Source organism: Macaca nemestrina, chromosome 20, assembly GCF_043159975.1.
Source record: "Macaca nemestrina isolate mMacNem1 chromosome 20, mMacNem.hap1, whole genome shotgun sequence".
NCBI classification, from domain to species: domain Eukaryota; kingdom Metazoa; phylum Chordata; class Mammalia; order Primates; family Cercopithecidae; genus Macaca; species Macaca nemestrina.
The window spans coordinates 22855439-22873743 of record NC_092144.1 but is presented as its reverse complement, the minus strand read 5'-3'; the positions used below and the strand labels follow the sequence as shown (position 1 = coordinate 22873743).

The following is an 18305-nucleotide window of genomic DNA, read 5'->3' as shown; positions in this document are numbered from 1 at the left end:
AACTCACCAAGATTCCCACTGGTATTTGGGGACCTTTGCCAGCAAGATAAATGGGACTAGTTTTAGGTAAAATCTGTCTTAACTTCCAAGGCATTACTGTAGTCCCAGGAGTAGTTGACTTGATTTTGAAGGAGAAATTCAAGTAGTTTTAATATCACAAGATCTTTGGGGTTTTGAACTGGGAGAATATATAGCACAATTGTTACTTATTCCCTGAAAACTACACCATTCTCCACAAAAGGAGAAACAAGGAAATAAAGGGTTTAGGAGCACAACTACACAAGAAATCTATTTATCACAACCTATAGCCTCTAACAGACCCACCTGTGTAGTACAAATTAAAGAAAAGAAATTTTATGGGCTTATGGACACAGGAGCTGATGTGTTAGTAATATCCAGTAAGGGCTGGCCCCCAGTATGTCCTCTCAGACTAACCTCTACATCCCTAGTGGGAGTAGGAGCAGTTAAAAGTGTTCAACAGAGTGCTGAGATGTTGTCTTGTCTTGGTCCAGATGGACAATCATGTACTTTTCAGCCTTATGTTGCAAATATAGCTATCAATTTATGGGGTGAGACTTACTTACAGCATGGGATATGAGACTTACAAATAACAATTTTGAAAACCCAGGATTTAAAATGTTGAAGGACATGGGATACCAGAGTGGGAAAGGTTTAGGGAAATTTCTACAAGGAAACCCTAACCCGATATCAGTAACTGGAAAAACATATAGAAAAGGGCCAGGATGTCAGGATTTCTGACGGGATCATTGATATGTCTCCTCTGCCCACTGCTTTACCATTAGAATGACTTAGTTTCAAACCTGTGTGAGTGGACCAATGACTCCTAACACAGGAGAAGTTAGATCAACTTCATCTGTTGGTTAAAGAACAATTGAATGCAGGAGATATAGAAAAGTCAGTCCCTGGAATTCACTGGTATTTGTTATTCCAAAAAAGTCTGGGAGATGGTGATTGCTGCATGATTTGAGAACTATTAATGCACAAATTAAACCGATGGGTGCCTTTCAGCAAGGTTTAGCCTTGAAATATGTTTCCCATTGTGTCTATCACTTTATTTTATGGATGATATTCTTTTGGTCATTTCTACAGATCAAATAGTGCATCAATTATTCAAAAAAGTAAAGCAAACTCTTGTTAAATGGGATCTCAAAATTACTCCAGAGAAGGTACAAACAACTTCCCCATACCAATATTTAGGAACGTTGTTACGGAGAGGAGTGTATGGCCTCAGAAAGTAGTTCTCCATAAAGACAGATTACAGACATTAAAAGATTTTCAACAATTATTAGGAGATATTAATTGGCTACACCTGATGCTAGGTATTGCGATGTATCAACTTACACATCTTTACCAAACCTTGCAAGGAAATTCTTCCTTAAATTCCCCCACAGCAATTAACTAAAGAGGTCGAAGAGGAATTAAGACTTGTTGAGCAGATGCTTCAGCAGAGACATGCCTCATAGCTACAGCCACAAAAAAACCTTTGCTTTTGTTTATTCTCCCTAACCCCTCCATGGACCCAGTGTCTTGGTCCACTGACCAAAAAATCAATCTATGTTTACTGGAGACATTGTGGATTGGGAACCTACAGGTCAACTATATGGTAAAGATAAAAATGAGAAATCATGGCACAAACTTCGCTGGCGTTGGTGGCAATCTTTTAATGTTTCTTCATTATACCACACTGGGATCCAATCCCAGTCTGCTGCCCAGATTGCTTGGCATGGGGCAGGCTTTAGCCCGCCTCTTCATCAGTGGTATTATCTAGGGAGGAAAGGACCAATTCAAGAGACATTATGGAAGGCAGCATTCCCATTTATTAATGGCACTATCTGGATTGGGATACTAACCAATAATAGCAATAGTAAGCAACACAGTCTTAATGTTACTTTTGTAAAGAATATCATCCGTCAATTTATGGTTTGTGTTTTTAATCCTTATGTCTTTTTGGCAGCTAAGAAGGACCAGCTCCGGGTAAACAATACTCAATTGACCTGTAAATCTTATCAGTTACATCACTGTATTAATCACAGAACATTGCAAAGCAGATGCTTTGCACACAATATCTCTACTTTGAAAATTTTGGGTCACATCCCTGGACTATGGATTCCCATAAATCTGTCTGAGCCTTGGGCTGCCACCCCTGCTTTACGTTTTGTGAAACTTCTTCTAACTCCACTTACTCATTGTGTTCATAGAGCCTTAGGCATGATAATTTTTGCTATTGTTTCCTTAGTCACACTAATAACTTCTGTTGTGATGTCCTCTGTAGCTTTGCATAGTTCTGTTCAATTTCTCAGTACATAGAGAACTGGACATGTACAGCCAACCAAGGGTGGCTACTTCAGAATGAAATTAACACTGAGTTACAAACTGAAGGGGCAATGTTGAAATCCATGGTTCTGTGGTTAAGAGAACAAGTACAAAGCTTACAATTGCATCAGTAATTGCACTGTCATTTCAATCAAACTCATATTTGTGTAACCAACTTAGAATATAACCAAAGGGAGTATCCATGGGACCTTGTGAGAGCCCATTTGCAGGGAGCTTTCACATCCAACATCACCTTTGATATTGGTGAATTATAAAACAAAATTCTTGATTTAAATAAAAAACTCAAGAGTTTCAGCCTTCTTTAGAAGACTGGACTGAATTCCAGCAAGGCCTGGAGAGCCTCAACCCTTGGACCTATCTAAAGCACCACATTAACATCTTATATGTAGTTCTTGGACTAATGTTGTTGTGTCTCTGTCTTCTGTTCATAGTCTGTAAAATAAGATGGACCGCCTATTGGAAAATGAGAGCTGCCCAACCTGGCCTCGCATTCTTTCAATTAATACATAAACATAAAAGGGGAGATGTAGAGAGCCAACAAAGATATCATGACCAACTCAACATTCCCCTGGAGGCTACATTCAGGCTATATGATCAAACAGCAAACTGTTTATCAAGAATGCAGAACGTGGGCAAACTCACATGTGCTCCAGTCACCAGAAGGTTTGCTGAAGGCAATCACTCCCTGGCACCATGCTCCTTGAGATTATCTACTGAGACATCTAAAGCCTATTGCTAGAAGAATGCAGTCTTGCAAGCCTGCTGTGACTCAAACTGACAACCAAAAATCACTCTCCCTTCTTACTATCTCTGTTACCTAATAAATATTCAGGGCTGAAAAAGTTCAGGGCCCTTGTTCACTAGAAGCAAGGAGCCCCCGACCCCTTCTTCCAAATATACTCTTTTGTCTTTATCTTTATTCCCGTGTTTATCATCCTTTGTTCAGTCCAACAGGGATAGGGTCCACCCCATATGTGTCTTTTCTTGTATCAGTAACATGCTTTTTTCGTTACAGTAGCCCCATGGCATAGTTTGAAGTTGAGTAGCGTGATATTTTCAACTTTGTTCTTTTTGCTTAGAACTGTCTTTACTCTTCAGGGTCTTGTTTGGTTTCATATAAATTTTAAAATAGATTTTTCTTGTTTTGTGAAAAATGTCAGTGGCAGTTTAACGAGAATAGTGTTAACTCTACAAATTTCTTTGGGGCGTATGACCATTTTAACAACCTTAATTCTTCCTATCCATAAGCATTGACTGTTTTTCATTTGTTAATATTATCTCTGATTTTCTTTTTTGTTTTTCTCTTTTTTAGACAGTCTCACTCTGCCACCTAGGCTGGAGTGCAGTGGCGTGATCTCAGCTCACTACAATCTCCACCTCCCAGGTTCAAGCAGTTCTCCTGAGCAGCTGGGATTACAGGGGTGCACCACCACACCCTGCTAATTTATGTATTTTTAGTAGAGACGGGGTTTCACCTTGTTGGTCAGGCTGGTCTCGAGCTCCTGACCTCATGATCCACATGCCTCAGCCTCCCAAAGTGCTGGGAATACAGGTGTGAGCCACCATGCCTGGCTCTGATTTCTTTGAGTAGTGGTTTATAGTTCTTTTTGTAGAGGTCTTTCACTTCCTTTGTTAGATGAATTCCTACCTGTTTTATTCTATTCCTGGTGATTGTGAATGGGAGTTTATTCATGATTTCACTCTCGGCTTGGCTGTTGTTGGTGTATAAGAATGCTAGTAAATTTTGCACATTGATTTTGTATCCTGAGACTTTGGTAAAGATGTTTATCAGTTTAAGAAGCTTGGGGGCTGACACAATGGGGTTTTCTAGATATAGGATCATACCATCTGCCATCAGGCATAGTTTAACTTCCTCTCTTTCTATTTGAATGCCTTTTATTTCTTTCTCTTGCCTGATTGCTTTGGTCAGGACTTTCAATACTATCTTAAATTGGAGTAATGAGAGAAGGCATCTTTGTCTTGTGTCAGTTTAAACGGGAAATGCTTTCAGCTTATGCCCTTTCAGTATGATGCTGTCTGTGAGTTTTTCGTATATGGTTCTTACAATTTTGAGGGTTTTTTTAATACGTATTGAGAGTTTTTAACTTGAATGGATATTGAATTTTGTTAAAGTTTTTCTGCATCTATTGAGATAATCATGTGGTTTTTGTCTTTAGTTCTGTTTATGTGATAAACCACATATTGATTTGTGTATGTTAAACCAACCTTCCATCTTATGGATGAAGCCTACTTGATTGTGGTGGTAAGCTTTTTGATGTGCTGCTGGATTGGATTTCCCAGTATTTCATTGAGAATCTTTGCATTAATGTTCATCAAGAATATTGGCCTGGAGTTTTCTTTTGTGTGTGAGTGTCTCTGCCAGGTTTGGGTACCACGATGATGCTGGCCCCATGGAAAATGTTAGGAAGGAGTCCCTCTGTTTCAATTCTTTGAAATAGTTTCAGTAGGAATTTTACCAGCTCTTTTTTGTAAATCTGGTAGCATTCAGCTGTTAATCTCTCTGGTCCTGGGCTTTTTTCGGTTGGCAGGCTGTTTATTGTTGCCTCAATTTTAGAGCCTGTTATTTGTCTTTTCAGGGATTCAATTTCTTCCTAGTTTATTCTTGGGAGAGTGTATATGTCCAGGAATTTATCCATTTCTACTAGATTTTCTATCTTATGTGCATAAAGGTGTTTATAATATTCTCTGATGACTATTTTTATTTCTGTGGAGTCAATGGTAATATCCCCCTTATTGTTTCTGATTGTGTTTACTTGAATTTTTTTTTAATTTTTTTTTATTATTATTATACTTTAAGTTCTAGGGTACATGTGCATAATGTGCAGGTTTGTTACATATGTATACTTGTGCCATGTTGGTGTGCTGCACCCATCAACTCGTCAGCACCCATCAACTTGTCATTTATATCAGGTATAACTCCCAATGCAATCCCTCCCCCCTCCCCCCTCCCCCCTCCCCATGACAGGCCCCGGTGTGTGATGTTCCCCTTCCCGAGTCCAAGTGATCTCATTGTTCAGTTCCCACCTATGAGTGAGAACATGCGGTGTTTGGTTTTCTGTTCTTGTGATAGTTTGCTAAGAATGATGGTTTCCAGCTGCATCCATGTCCCTACAAAGGACACAAACTCATCCTTTTTTATGGCTGCATAGTATTCCATGCTGTATATGTGCCACATTTTCTTAATCCAGTCTGTCACTGATGGACATTTGGGTTGATTCCAAGTCTTTGCTATTGTGAATAGTGCCGCAATAAACCTACGTGTGCATGTGTCTTTATAGCAGCATGATTTAGAATCCTTTGGGTATATACCCAGTAATGGGATGGCTAGGTCGTATGGTACATCTAGTTCTAGATCCTTGAGGAATTGCCATACTGTTTTCCATAATGGTTGAACTAGTTTACAATCCTACCAACAGTGTAAAAGTGTTCCTATTTCTCCATATCCTCTCCAGCACCTGTTGTTTCCTGACTTTTTAACGATTGCCATTCTAACTGGTGTGAGATGGTATCTCATTGTGGTTTTGATTTGCAGTTCTCTGATGGCCAGTGATGATGAGCATTTTTTCATGTGTCTGTTGGCTGTATGAATGTCTTTTAAAAACCCTGGAAGAAAACCTAGGTAGTACCATTCAGGACATAGGCATGGGCAAGGACTTCATGTCTAAAACACCAAAAGCAACAGCAGCAAAAGCCAAAATTGACAAATGGGATCTAATTAAACTAAAGAGCTTCTGCACAGCAAAAGAAACTACCATTAGAGTGAATAGGCAACCTACAGAATGGGAGAAAATTTTTGCAATCTACTCATCTGACAAAGGGCTAATATCCAGAACCTTCAAGGAACTCAAACAAATTTACAAGAAAAAAACAAACAACCCCATCAAAAAGTGGGCAAAAGATATGAACAGACATTTTTCAAAAGTTTACTTGAATTTTTGATCTTTTCTTCCTTATTAGTCTAGCTAGTGGTATATCTATATTATTAGATTTTTCAAGAAAGAGCTCCTGAATTTATTGATCTTTTGAGTGGTTTCTCATGTCTCTATCTTTTTCTGTTCAGCTCTGATTTTTGTAATTTCTTGTCTTCTGCTAGCTCTAGCATTTCTTTTCTCTTATTTCTCTAGTTATTTTAGTCGTGATGTTAGGTTGTCAACTTGAGATCATTCTAGCTTTTTGATATGTGCATTTAGTGCTACCAATTTTCCTCTTAACACTGCCTTAGCTGTTTCCCAGAGATTCTGGTATGTTTTGTCTTTGTTCCATTAGTTTCAAATAATTTCTTGATATCTGCCTTAATTTCATTATTTGCCCAAAAGTTATTCAACAACAGGTTATCCAATTTCCATGTAACTGTATGAGTTTCAGTAAATTTCCTTTTTTTTTTTTTTTTTTTGTGTGTGTGTGTGAGATGGATTGGCGCAATCTCAGCACTCTGCAAGCTCCAACTCCTGGGTTCATGCCATTCTCCTGCCTCAGCCTCCCGAGTAACTGGGACTACAAGCACCCACCACCATGCCCAGCTAATTTTTTGTATTTTTAGTAGAGATGGGTTTCACCATGTTCGCCAGGATGGTCTTGATCTCCTGACCTTGTAATCCACCTGCCTTGGCCTCCCAAGGTGCTGGGATTACAGGCATGAGTCACAGCACCCAGCTGATTTTTAGTAAATTTCTTAGTCTTGAATTCTAATTTGATTGTGTTGTGTTCTAAAACATTGTTTATTATGATTTCAGTTCTTTTGCATTTCTGAGGAATGTTTTACTTCTGACTATAGGACTGATTTTAGAGAAAGTGCCCTGTGGGAATGAGAAGAATGCATATTCTGCTGTTTTGTGGTGGAGAGTTCTATAAACATCTATCACATCCATTTGATCCATAACTATGTCCAATTCCTGAATATTTTTGTCAGTTTTCTGTCTCAATAATCTGTCTAATATTATCAGTGTGGTGTTAAAGTATCCCACTATAATTGTGTGAGGGTCTAAATCTCTTTGAAGACCTCTAGGAACTTGTTATATAAATCTGGTTGCTCCTGTGTTTGGCACATATATATTTAGGATATATAGTTCTTCTTGTTTAATTGAACCTTTTGCCATTATGTAATGCCTTTATTTTTCTTTTTTGATCTTTGTTGGATTAAAGTCTGTTTTGTTGGAAACTAGGATTGCAACCCCTGCTTTTTTTCTGCTTTCCATTTGTTTGGTAAAATGTCCTCCATTTCTTTATTTTGAGCCTATGTGTATCATTGCATGTGAGGTGGGTGTCTTGAAGACAGCATATCAATTGGTCTTAGTTCTTTATCCACTTGCCATTCTGTGTCTTTTAATTGCAGCATTTAGTCCATTTATATTTCAAGTTAGTATTTTTATATGTAGTTTTGATCCTGTCACATTGATGTTAGCTGGTTATTTTGTAGACTTGTTTATGTGGTTGGTTGGTTTTGAGTGTCACTACTCTGTGTACTTAAGTGTGATATTGCAGTGGCTGGTAAAAAATTTTTCTTTCCAAATTAGTGCTTCCTTCAGGAGCCCTTGAAAGGCAGATCTGGTGGTAAAAAATTACCCCAGCATTTGCTTGTCTGAAAGGAATGTTATTTCTCCCTAGCTTAGGCTTAGTTTGGCAAGATATAAAATTCTGGGTTAAAATTTCTTTTCTTTGAGAATATTAAATATTGGCCCACAGTCTCTTTTGGCTTCTAGGGTTTTAACTGAGGAATCTTCTGTTAGTCTGATGGGCTTCCCTTTGCAGGTGACCTGGCCTTTCTCTCTGGCTGCCCTTAACATTTCTTTTCATTTCAACTTTGGAGAAACTGAGGATTATAAGGTCTTAGGTGTGATCTTTTTATGGAGTATCTTACTGGGTTCTCTGCATTTTCTGAATTTGAATGTTGGCCCACATAGCAAGGTTGGGGATGTTCTCATGGGTGATATTCTGAAATATGTTTTCCATATTGGTTCCAGTCTCCTCCGCTCTTTGAGCTACACCAATCATTTATAGATTTGGTCTGTACCTAATTCCATTTTTCTCAGAGTTTTCTTTTGTTCCTTTTTATTCTTTTTTCTCTATTCTCATCTACCTTTATTACTTCAGAAAGACAGTCTTCAAGCTCCAAGATTCTTTCCTCTGCTTGGTCTATTCGGCTATTCATACTTGTGATGGCATTATGAAATTATTATATTGTGTTTTTCAGCTCTACCAGGTTGGTTAGGTTCTTCTCTATCCTGGCTACATTGTTTGTCAGCTCCTGCAATGCCTTATTATAATTTTTAGCTTTTTTGCATTAAGTTAGAACATGCTCCTTTAGCTCAGTGAAGTTCACTTTTATCCTCATTCTGGGGTCTACTTCTGTTATTTCAGCCATCTCAGCCTCAACCCTATTCTTAACCCTTGCTGGAGAAGTAATGTGGTCATTTGGAGAAGGGAGGCCACTCTGGCATTTTTAGTTTTTACTTTTCTTGTGCTGATCCTTTCTCACCTTTGTGTGCCTATCTATCTTTAATCTTTGAGGTTGCTTACTTTTAAATGGGAGTTTTTGTTTGTTTGCTTTCTTTTTGACTGTTTGGTCATCTTTTGTAAAGCTGCTGCAGTTCATTGGGCATCTGCCCCAGTCCCTAGTTATTGGATTTTTCAGTATCTGGATGTATCACCAGTGAAGGCTGTAAAACAACAAATATAGCAGCCCACTCTTTCCCCTGGGAGCTCCATCCCAGAGGAGGTGCAGACATGTTGCTGGCCCAAACACATTTGGAGGAGGTGACTGGGGATCCCGGTTAGAAGGTCTCACCCAGCCAGGAGGAACAGGGTTGGGGACCCACTTAAAGAAGCAGTCCAGCTCCACTCTCATAGAGCAGCCATGTTGTGCTGGGGTGCCATTTCTGCCCCTCATCAGGTTGGGCTCTCCCAAGCCTGGAGGCTGAAACAGCTAAGTTGCTGAAACAGCAAAGATGGTGGCCCACCTTTCTTTCTAGGAACTCTGTCCTAAAAAGTTTTCAAACCTTTGTTGGACAGAGGACATCAGTGGGAGTAGATGGAGGCCCTAGTTGGGAATTACCACCCAGAGATGAGGAGCATATCAGGGTCCCACTTAAAGAAGCAAGGACTTCATGTCACATTATGGTAAAGAGCTACACTGGGAGATCCCTTCTGCCCCTGGATGGTTTGGACTCTCCTAAGCCGATAGGCTGGAATGGCTGAGATGTCCTAATACCAAATATGGTGGCCCACTCCTCCCACTGGGCACTGTATCTCAGGGAGAAATCAAAACCCTGTCTGCCAGAGAATATGGGAGGGGCTGAACAAAGGCCCTAGTAGGAGGCCCCATCCTGAGACCAAAAGAATGTGTCAGTGTCCCACTTAAAGAAGCAGTCTGGCCACAATTTTGGTAGTGCCACTGTACTGTGCTGGGGGCTTCCTTCCATAGGCTGTCAGTTTTGTTTGGACTTTCCTAAACCCACAGACTGGAATGACTGAGTCATCCAAACAGCAAATATGGCAGTCTGCCCCTGCCTCCAGGACTCTGTCCCATCCCAGGAAAGTGCAACGCAGTTCCTGGGAAGTGGCTGCAATTCCAAGACATTGGGTCTTATCCTGTGAAGCGCCATGAAAGTGGGGCCCACAGACTGATGCTGCTTTGCCCCACAGATTCAGCTCCCTTCCTAGGGGTGTTTATGGATGTCCAAACTCCTGCATTGTCTGAGTTGTTTTCACCTTTGCCAGTCCTTGATCCAGAATATCTAAGGCTCCTGAGATTCTGTTTGTGCCTGAGCTGTTACTCTGGCAAGACCACACAGTTCTGTGTGTCAGACCAAAAGACCTGGTGGAATGGGTTCATGAGAAAATCTGACCTGAGGGTTGCAAAGATCCATGGGAGAAGTGTGATTTTCCAGGGTCACACATTCACTCACTAAAGTACCTGGGTGTTTCAGTTGAAGATGCTGCATTCACTCTTCTCTTTTGTTCCTTTCCATGACAGCCACACATCATAGCTGCTTCTAGCCAGGCATCTTGGCACCCTTGCCTGCTACAATATTTTGATAGATGGTTTTTATTCTGTAGACTGTCTCATGGCCCAAGATTGCTATAGGAGCACCAGCCTGCACCAACAACCACGTGCATTTCAAAGAGCAAGGAGAAGGAAAGATGCAAAGTCAAAGTGCCTGATACAGCTGTGTTAGCTCCATCTAAGGAGACTCCTCAAAATGCCATCAATACTTCTTGTTATACCTAATTGTCCTGAATGTCCTGTAATCATTGTTACCTTCAACAGGGATTAGGAACTATAACCTTTGTGTTTGCTAATTTGCTGTTTGAATGAAACTGAATCTCTCCTTTTAATAATGAAATAAGCAATAAAAACTGTGACAATGACCAGAGCTCTTTTGCTACACTAAATTCAAATAGGAAGAGAAGAAGATAGAGTTACTCTCAGGTGAAGTGGGAACTTGTTTTCCAAACAAAGGCTCTTTTGGTGTTTATTTTCAGATTAGATGGGAAAAAGTCTTCTTTCTGACAAGCACTCCCTTTATGACCAAAGGTTAGTCAAGATTAACGGAACCCTCTTTTTGACTAAGCCAACCTTGACTCACTACCCTGCTCCTGGTTTGAGAAGCTGATTTTCAGAAATTCTGCTAAGATTGCCTAGTAAGAATCCACATATTCTTTACATTTACTGAAATCTTCATTTCTCTTCCTTGATATTTAAGTCCTTAGCCTGCCAGTAGCCAGAATCCTGTTAGAAAAAAAAGAATCTTTTCTTTTGGTATTTTATCAAATTTCTCCCAGTAATTTTTTATCCAATGATCTATTCTGCCTATTGGTTATAAATCCTGAGTTGTCTGTGTTCAGAGTTATGATCAATTTTTGAACCCTATTACAATGGCCACAACATTTACTGCATTAGTATTAAAGTCTTTTTTCCCAATTTTTAAAAAATGTCAGAATTATTTTATTTGACAGTTGCCCAACAGGATGTTTGAGTATAAAAACAGTTTTTGGTTTCCAAGAAAAATGATGTGAATAATGTGTAATTGTATCTGCCTGACCCTTGTAAGTGTGTCTGAAAAATTATCTTGTTTTTCAAATGGGGTGAGGGTGAAAGATTATAGAGCCAACATGTTCCTAAAATGCTGAGTCATAATTGAAACCATACAAATCAAAGAGGTAGAATGCTTAGACTCCAACATCTTTAACCCCAAGGATACTTTGATGTCCACGCTCAAAATTATTGTGAAACTGGCTGGGCATGGTGGCTCACACCTGTAATCCCAGGATTTGGGGAGGCCAAGGAGGGCAGATCACCTGGGGTCGGGAGTTCAAGACCAGACTGACTAACATGGAGAAATGCTGTCTCTACTAAAAATACAAAATTTGTCAGGCTTGGTGGCACATACCTGTAATCCCAGATACTCAGGAGGCTGAGGCAGTAGAACCACTTGAACCCAGGAGGTGGATATTGCAGTGAGCCAAGCTCCTGCCATTGTACTCCAGCCTGGGCAACAAAAACAAAACTCTGTCTCAAAAAAGAAAATATTATGTAACTAACAACAACAACAGCAAAACTGATAATGGTTAAAATTGAATATGGTAAAATGTATCATTGACTAAAAACTGATATAAGAAAAAATATTCTCAAAAATCTTTGGGGATCCACAATTTGACTCAGGAAAGTAGACTAGGTAGAAATAATGATCCCTATGAAAATTTTTAGAAGAAGAATCTGTAAATTATAATGTGAAAAAAGTCAGGTAATTCTTATTTTAAAATAGTAATCCTGATAAAAAATAATTTAATTAAATTAAAAATTAGAGCAGATTAACATGAATTAGTTATTTTTTAATAAAATATAAATCCTCAAGTTGAAATGTCATAGGTAAGTTTACTCTGTAAAATGCATTCTTAAATAAATAAAATCTGAATTTATGTAATTATTTGATTGTTTGATTTTATCTGTTTATTAAACCCATAATAAAATTATTTTGTGCAGTTCAAGTTCTCTAACAAAACATAGTATGGTCAAAATGGAAGGGTAAAAATTGCAAAACCAACTTAATATTTGTCAAATGTACTATAAGAATGCCTTTTAAATTAATTTAATGATTAGGCATTTAAGTGTATGTTTTAGGTTATGCTGAAGTGTCAAATACCACCCTCCCTAATTTGCAGTAGATTAACAGCATATTTTAGCACGTATAACAGTGCTGTTGTGTGTCCAAGATGAAAAGGCATCTCCTCTCTATGTGGTCTTCAGGAACTCAGAGTTCTTTCATTATTTCCTTTCACCATCTATGAGTCGTGGTTTTCCTTTGTATTCAGTCCCCTGATACTTTAAGAAATGCATCATGGAAGATTTAATGGACTCATCTAATTGTGGCTCACATCTGCCTCATTCCATCAACTTTGGCAATGAGTGGTCACATATCCACATCTGATGCAAAGGAGGCTAAGAAATGTAATTCAGTTCTGTGGCTATAAAAGGGGAGAATAGATTTTAATGAAAGACAAAAGTTTTCTGTAACAGTATGTCACTCATAAGGATTTATTGTGTCTCTCAAATATTTCTTGAGCATCTATCATAGCTACGCACTGTAATAAGGGCTGCAGGGAGAAGAGAGAGCTGACACAGGAAAGTCCTAGTCTGAGGAAGCTCACAATCTAAGAAAGTAAGAAAAGACATGGTATGGAGTGCCTGCTCTCATGAGAAAGAAAAGAATAATGTGAAAGGGCTCTGAAAGTTTAATTATTCTGCTCTGGGAAACTTCCCGAAGATCATAGCAAGTAAGCTCCACTCTCAGTGATAAGTAAGATTTGGTTGGTAGAGAAAGATGGAAGCAGATACTGCTGAGCAATGGCATGGTGACAGGATGACAGAAGAGTAGTCACCATCAAATGGGAAAGAAAGCTCTATCTTTGGCAATGGGGAGGGATAGGGTTGGAATCATTCCAATGTCAACACTTACTCAAAGTGAATCATTTTACACTGATTCCACTCATGCTGGAACAGTTCTACAAGCACTTGTGAGACTGTATTGTACACTGTGGGGCTGAAGAACAAGAGTATGGGTGACTCTTGCTTCCAAAGAATTCAATATCCCATTTGTCTCAGTATACCCAGTGCTCAGAGTCATTTTCAGAAAAGTTTCAAATGCTTGGGAAAGACTGGCCTCTGAACTAAAGAGAGTTCTCTGTCTGGACACAGGTGGAACTGTAAAACATTCACTCTGTGTCCCTATTTTACTGTCATAGAATTTTTCATATCTGCTTCTAGGAGGAATGAGCTGGATGTGTTTAAAGACAAGCTGAAGAGCTACATTACATCATGAAAAAGATGAGAATGCTGGCCCCACTTAACCCTGCAGGGGAAAGAGCTAACCAACATCACCACATGCAACATTATTTAACCTCCACGGTGTGAAATTTTGAGAGTGGGACCTGTACCTCGTGGCAGGTGCATACCTGTAGTCAGTATTACTGCTACTCCTGGTTAAACTGCACTGATGTTACTTTCCTGATAGATAAATATGTTCCAGGTCATTTATATTTCCCTGGGTTTACTAGAGAGACAAAGAGGTCAGGACACAGGCCATATTTTATAAACCTATTTAAGGCTAAACTAAAAGGTGAACATGTTCTAAGAATTTTTTTAAATAGCTTGCTTATTTTTAATGCCTATTGGAAGAATTTAAATGATTATTTAATTTCAAATTTGGACAAAATAAAACACCAAACACTGTTTTTTAGTTAAGGTGGTAAGAAAAGTTTGTTGATGTCTTTCAAACTTTGTCTTAAATTCACTTGTATCTTAAAATGGAAGGTTTCTTTGAAAAATTACATATTCTAGTAATAAGCTCACTGCCCATGAGTGGAAACCTATTAACTATTCCCCAATGAGGAAAGATCTTCTAAAATGGGGCTAAAATATATTACACAAATGATTTCCAACAGCTCCTGGAGCCCTGCCAACTCCATGTCAAAAAATTACATGTATGATTTTTTTTCTGACCCTGAATTCTATTCCATTAATGTGCATGTATTGATCTTGTATCCTACAACTTTGCAGAATTTGATTATTAGTGTTAACAGCTTTATGATATTATTTAGGATTTTAATTATATATATAATTATAACATCTAGATATAAAAATGAGCTTATTTCTTTTCCAATTGAAGTGTTTCTTTTCTTTCATTGCCCAATTATTCTGGCCTGATTTCTATTACAATGTTGATCAGAAGTGATGAATGCAAGTATCCTTGTCTTGTTCCCAATCTTAAGGAGGAAGCTTTCCATCTTTTACCATTGCATATAATGGTAGTTTTGAGGTTTTTATACATATCTTTTCCTGTGTTGAGGAAGTTTTAGTCTATATCTAACATACTAAGTGCTCTTATCATGAAAGAGTTTTGGATTATGTCAAATTTTTTCCTCTATCAATTGAGATGATTATGTTGTTTTTTTAAATTTATTCTATTGAGTGGGTATATTGCATTGATTGATTTCAATGTTTGAAGACTTCGAGAAAAATTTGGAGTTACAACTTTTAATGTTTAAAACAATTCATTAGTAAAGCCATCTGGTTATGGACTTTTCTTTGTTAGTATATTTTTGATAACTCATGCAGTCTTTTACTTGTTACACATTGGATTAGAGTTATCCAGAGAAATAGAAGCAATAGAATAAGTGTCTACATCTATATCTATACAGTCTCTGTGTGTGTATTTATCAATATAAATATTAATTTATAGAACAGAGCCCTTTAGAGTTGCCATAGTGGTGTCTGGCCAGGGGGCCTTCCTCAGGCATCTGTGGGCTCTGCTGTGGAGAACCCTCTGCTCTTCCACTCACCTCAGGTAATGCTGGCCCTTGTTGGGAGGAGCAAGCTTCTGCCCCTCACCGGAGTGTTGCCCCATAGACACCTTTTTACCAATCTCCTGTGTGGAGCTCTGCACTGACAGTGACTGGCAGAAAGACCTGGAAGCCTCAGAGCTATTCCTGATCATCACTGCTGCCCCTTACACCCCAAGCAACATCCATGTTGTAGCATGTATCAGCATTACTTTTTTTTTTTTTTTTTTTTTTGAGACAGAGTCTCATTCTGTCACCCAGGTTGGAATCATGACTCACTGCAGCCTCAACCTCCCAGGGCTCAGGTGATCCTTCTGACTCAGGTGATCCTCCCCTGTGGCTGGGACTGCAGGCACACAACATCAAACTGAGCAAATGTTTGTATTTTTTGTACAGAAGAGATTTTGCTATGTTTCCCAGGCTGGCCTCAAACTCCAGATTCAAGAGATCCTCTCATCTTGGTCTCCCAAAGTTCTGGGATTGTAGGCATGAGCCACCATGCCCATCAGCATTGCATTCATTTTAAAGCTCCACATTTTGTACTGTAAATGATGCTGCTATAAAGAATGGTGTGAAAATATCAGCTTAAGTCCCTGCTTTCAATTATTTTGGATAGACACTTGTAATGGAATTGCTGGAACATATTGTAATTCTATTTAGAACTTTCTGATAAATTGCCAAACTATTTTCCACAGTTGATAAACCATTTTATATTCTCACCAGCAATGCACCAGGGTTCCACTTCCTCCACATCCTAGCCAATACTTGTTATTTTTCATTTTTGTTGTTTTGGGTTTTTTTATATAGCCATCCTAATAGGTGGAAAGTGGTATCTCATTGTGGTTTTGGTTTGCATTTCTCTAATGACTGGTAATGCTGAGCATTTTTCCATACACTTATTGACCCAATGTAGATTCAAGTTCTCTGAACTTTTATAAATGCTGTTGTTAATTTGTCTTCTTGTTGAGTTTTAGGAGTTCTTTATATATTCTGCTTATACCTTACGTACCTAATCAGATACATGATTCACAAATATTTTCTCCCATTCAGTGGTTGTCTTTTCACTCTGTTTTTCTTGTTTTTTGATAGAGAAAAGTATCACATTTTGATTAAGTCCCATGTATCTGTTTCCTATTTTGTTGCCTGTGCTTTTGGTGTCACAGTCAAGAAACAATCACCAAATTTAATGTCATAAGATTTTTGCTTATGCTTTTTTCTAAGAGTTTTTAAAGTTTTAACGTTTTAAACTTTTATTTTAGGTTCAGGGGTACATATGAAGGTTTGTTACATAGGTAAACGTGTCACAGGGGTTTGCCGTACAGATTATTTCATCACCCAGATATTAAGTCCAGTACCCAATAAGAGATTTTTTCTGCTTCTCTCCTTCCTCCCACCCTCTACCCTCAAATGGACCCCAGTGTTTTTGGTTTTCTTCTTTGTGTTCATAAGTTCTTATCATTTAACTCCCACTTGTAAGTGAGGACATGCAGTATTAGGTTTTCTGTTCCTGTCTTAGTTCGCTGAGGATAATAGCTTCCAGCTCCATCCACGTTCCCAAAAAAAATAATAATCTTATTCTTTTTTATGGCTGCATAGTTTTCCATAGTGTATATGTACCACATTTTCTTAATCCAATCTGTCAATGATGACATTTAGGTTGACCATGTCTTTGCTATTGTGAATTGTGCTGCAATGAAATATTTGCATGTGTGGGTCTTCATGGTAGAGTAATTTACATTTCTCTGGGTTTATATGCAGTAATAGGATGGCTAGCAGAACTATTGAATGGTAGTTCTGCTTTTAGCTCTTTGAGGAATCACCTAACTACTTTTTACAATGGTTGAACTAATTTACACTACCACCAACAGTATATAAGTATTCCCTTTTCTCGACCACCTGACCAGCATTTATTATTTGACCCTTTAATTATTGCCATTCTGACAGGTATGAGGTGGGATCTCATTGTGGTTTTGATTTTCATTTCTCTAACGATCAGTGATGTTGAGCTTTGTTTCATATGCTTGTTGGCTGAATGTGTGTCTTAAGAAGTGTCTGTCGATATTTTCTGCCCAATTTTTAATGGAGTTGTCTGCTTATCTATTGTCATTGCCATGGTTGCATCTGCTGAGTGGAGGCTTACCCAGTGGCCTTCATGCCACTGTGTGTGCTGCCCATGTTTGTCTCTGCACCGTGGGGGGTGGGAACCCCTGGACACCCGTGGAGTGTCCATGCTTACCCTTGTGGGAGCAGCATGCATGCACCTGTGGTGAAACATTCCAACTGCTCTGAAGTCTGGTGTCATTGCCATCTCACTAGCTGGCCTAAGGCAACCCCTCCAGGGATGTGCTGTGGCAGGAGGGCCTCCCCATTTTGAGCAACCTTCACCAAGAAACCTTCTACAACACTTAGGGGCAGATCACTCAACTCATGCTTTGATGAAGAATGCAGCCAGCTGTGAAAATTAATGTAAATTGCAGGACACACTCATCATCAACACTTCCAATGCACTTGTGGCCCCATGTTCCTCCCAGGGCTACGCCTGTCTGAGCCCTCACTTGCTGATCAATCGCCCCCAGCGATGCTTCTGGCCTCCTGGGGGTGCATGGCTGGGGGTTCCCTCACAGAACTCGTTGGTCCCTCTGTCCTCCCAAGTGCAGACCTAGTGGTGCCCACCTCCTCATTCATCTGCACCTTCCCCCCCCAACCCCAACCTCCATGCCAGCCCTGGGAGGGACCACGTGGTGGGGGAAGAGGCCTTGGTTAGGAGGTAGCCCACTGCCTGTGAGAGGGAAGGAAAAGAGAGCCGGCTGGGGCCGAGTTCCTGTGGCTGCCACAGTCCGGGTTCCACTAGAGAGCTCACTCCTGCTGCAGGCGGTCCAGGGTTCGCCTGAGCCTGGATAGAAGGTCTGGTGCTGTGGTGCATCGGCGGGGTGAGAGTGGGGGTGGAAAGCGAGATTGCTTCCCGGTCGCCCCAGTTCACTGCCACCCCCAGTGGCAACCTGGTGTCTTGCCAACTGCTGCTCCTCCCTACACCCTCCTCCTCTCCCGCCCAGCCTGCTGTGCTGTTCCCGGAACGGAAGTCTACCCTGCGT

General features: G+C 39.6%; 1 long non-coding RNA gene and 1 pseudogene across 1 annotated transcript; both read right to left on the bottom strand.

The window, feature by feature from the left end:
- The window catches only part of LOC105494275 (tubulin beta-8 chain-like), an 82293-nt pseudogene that overhangs the window by 63490 nt on the left and 498 nt on the right, over positions 1–18305 (bottom strand).
- Positions 1675–18254, bottom strand: LOC139360237 (uncharacterized). Its single transcript, XR_011617503.1, has 4 exons — positions 17450–18254; positions 11766–11863; positions 10289–10469; positions 1675–1785 (listed from the first exon to the last, which is right to left on the bottom strand). It is a non-coding gene; the product is annotated as an uncharacterized lncRNA (long non-coding RNA).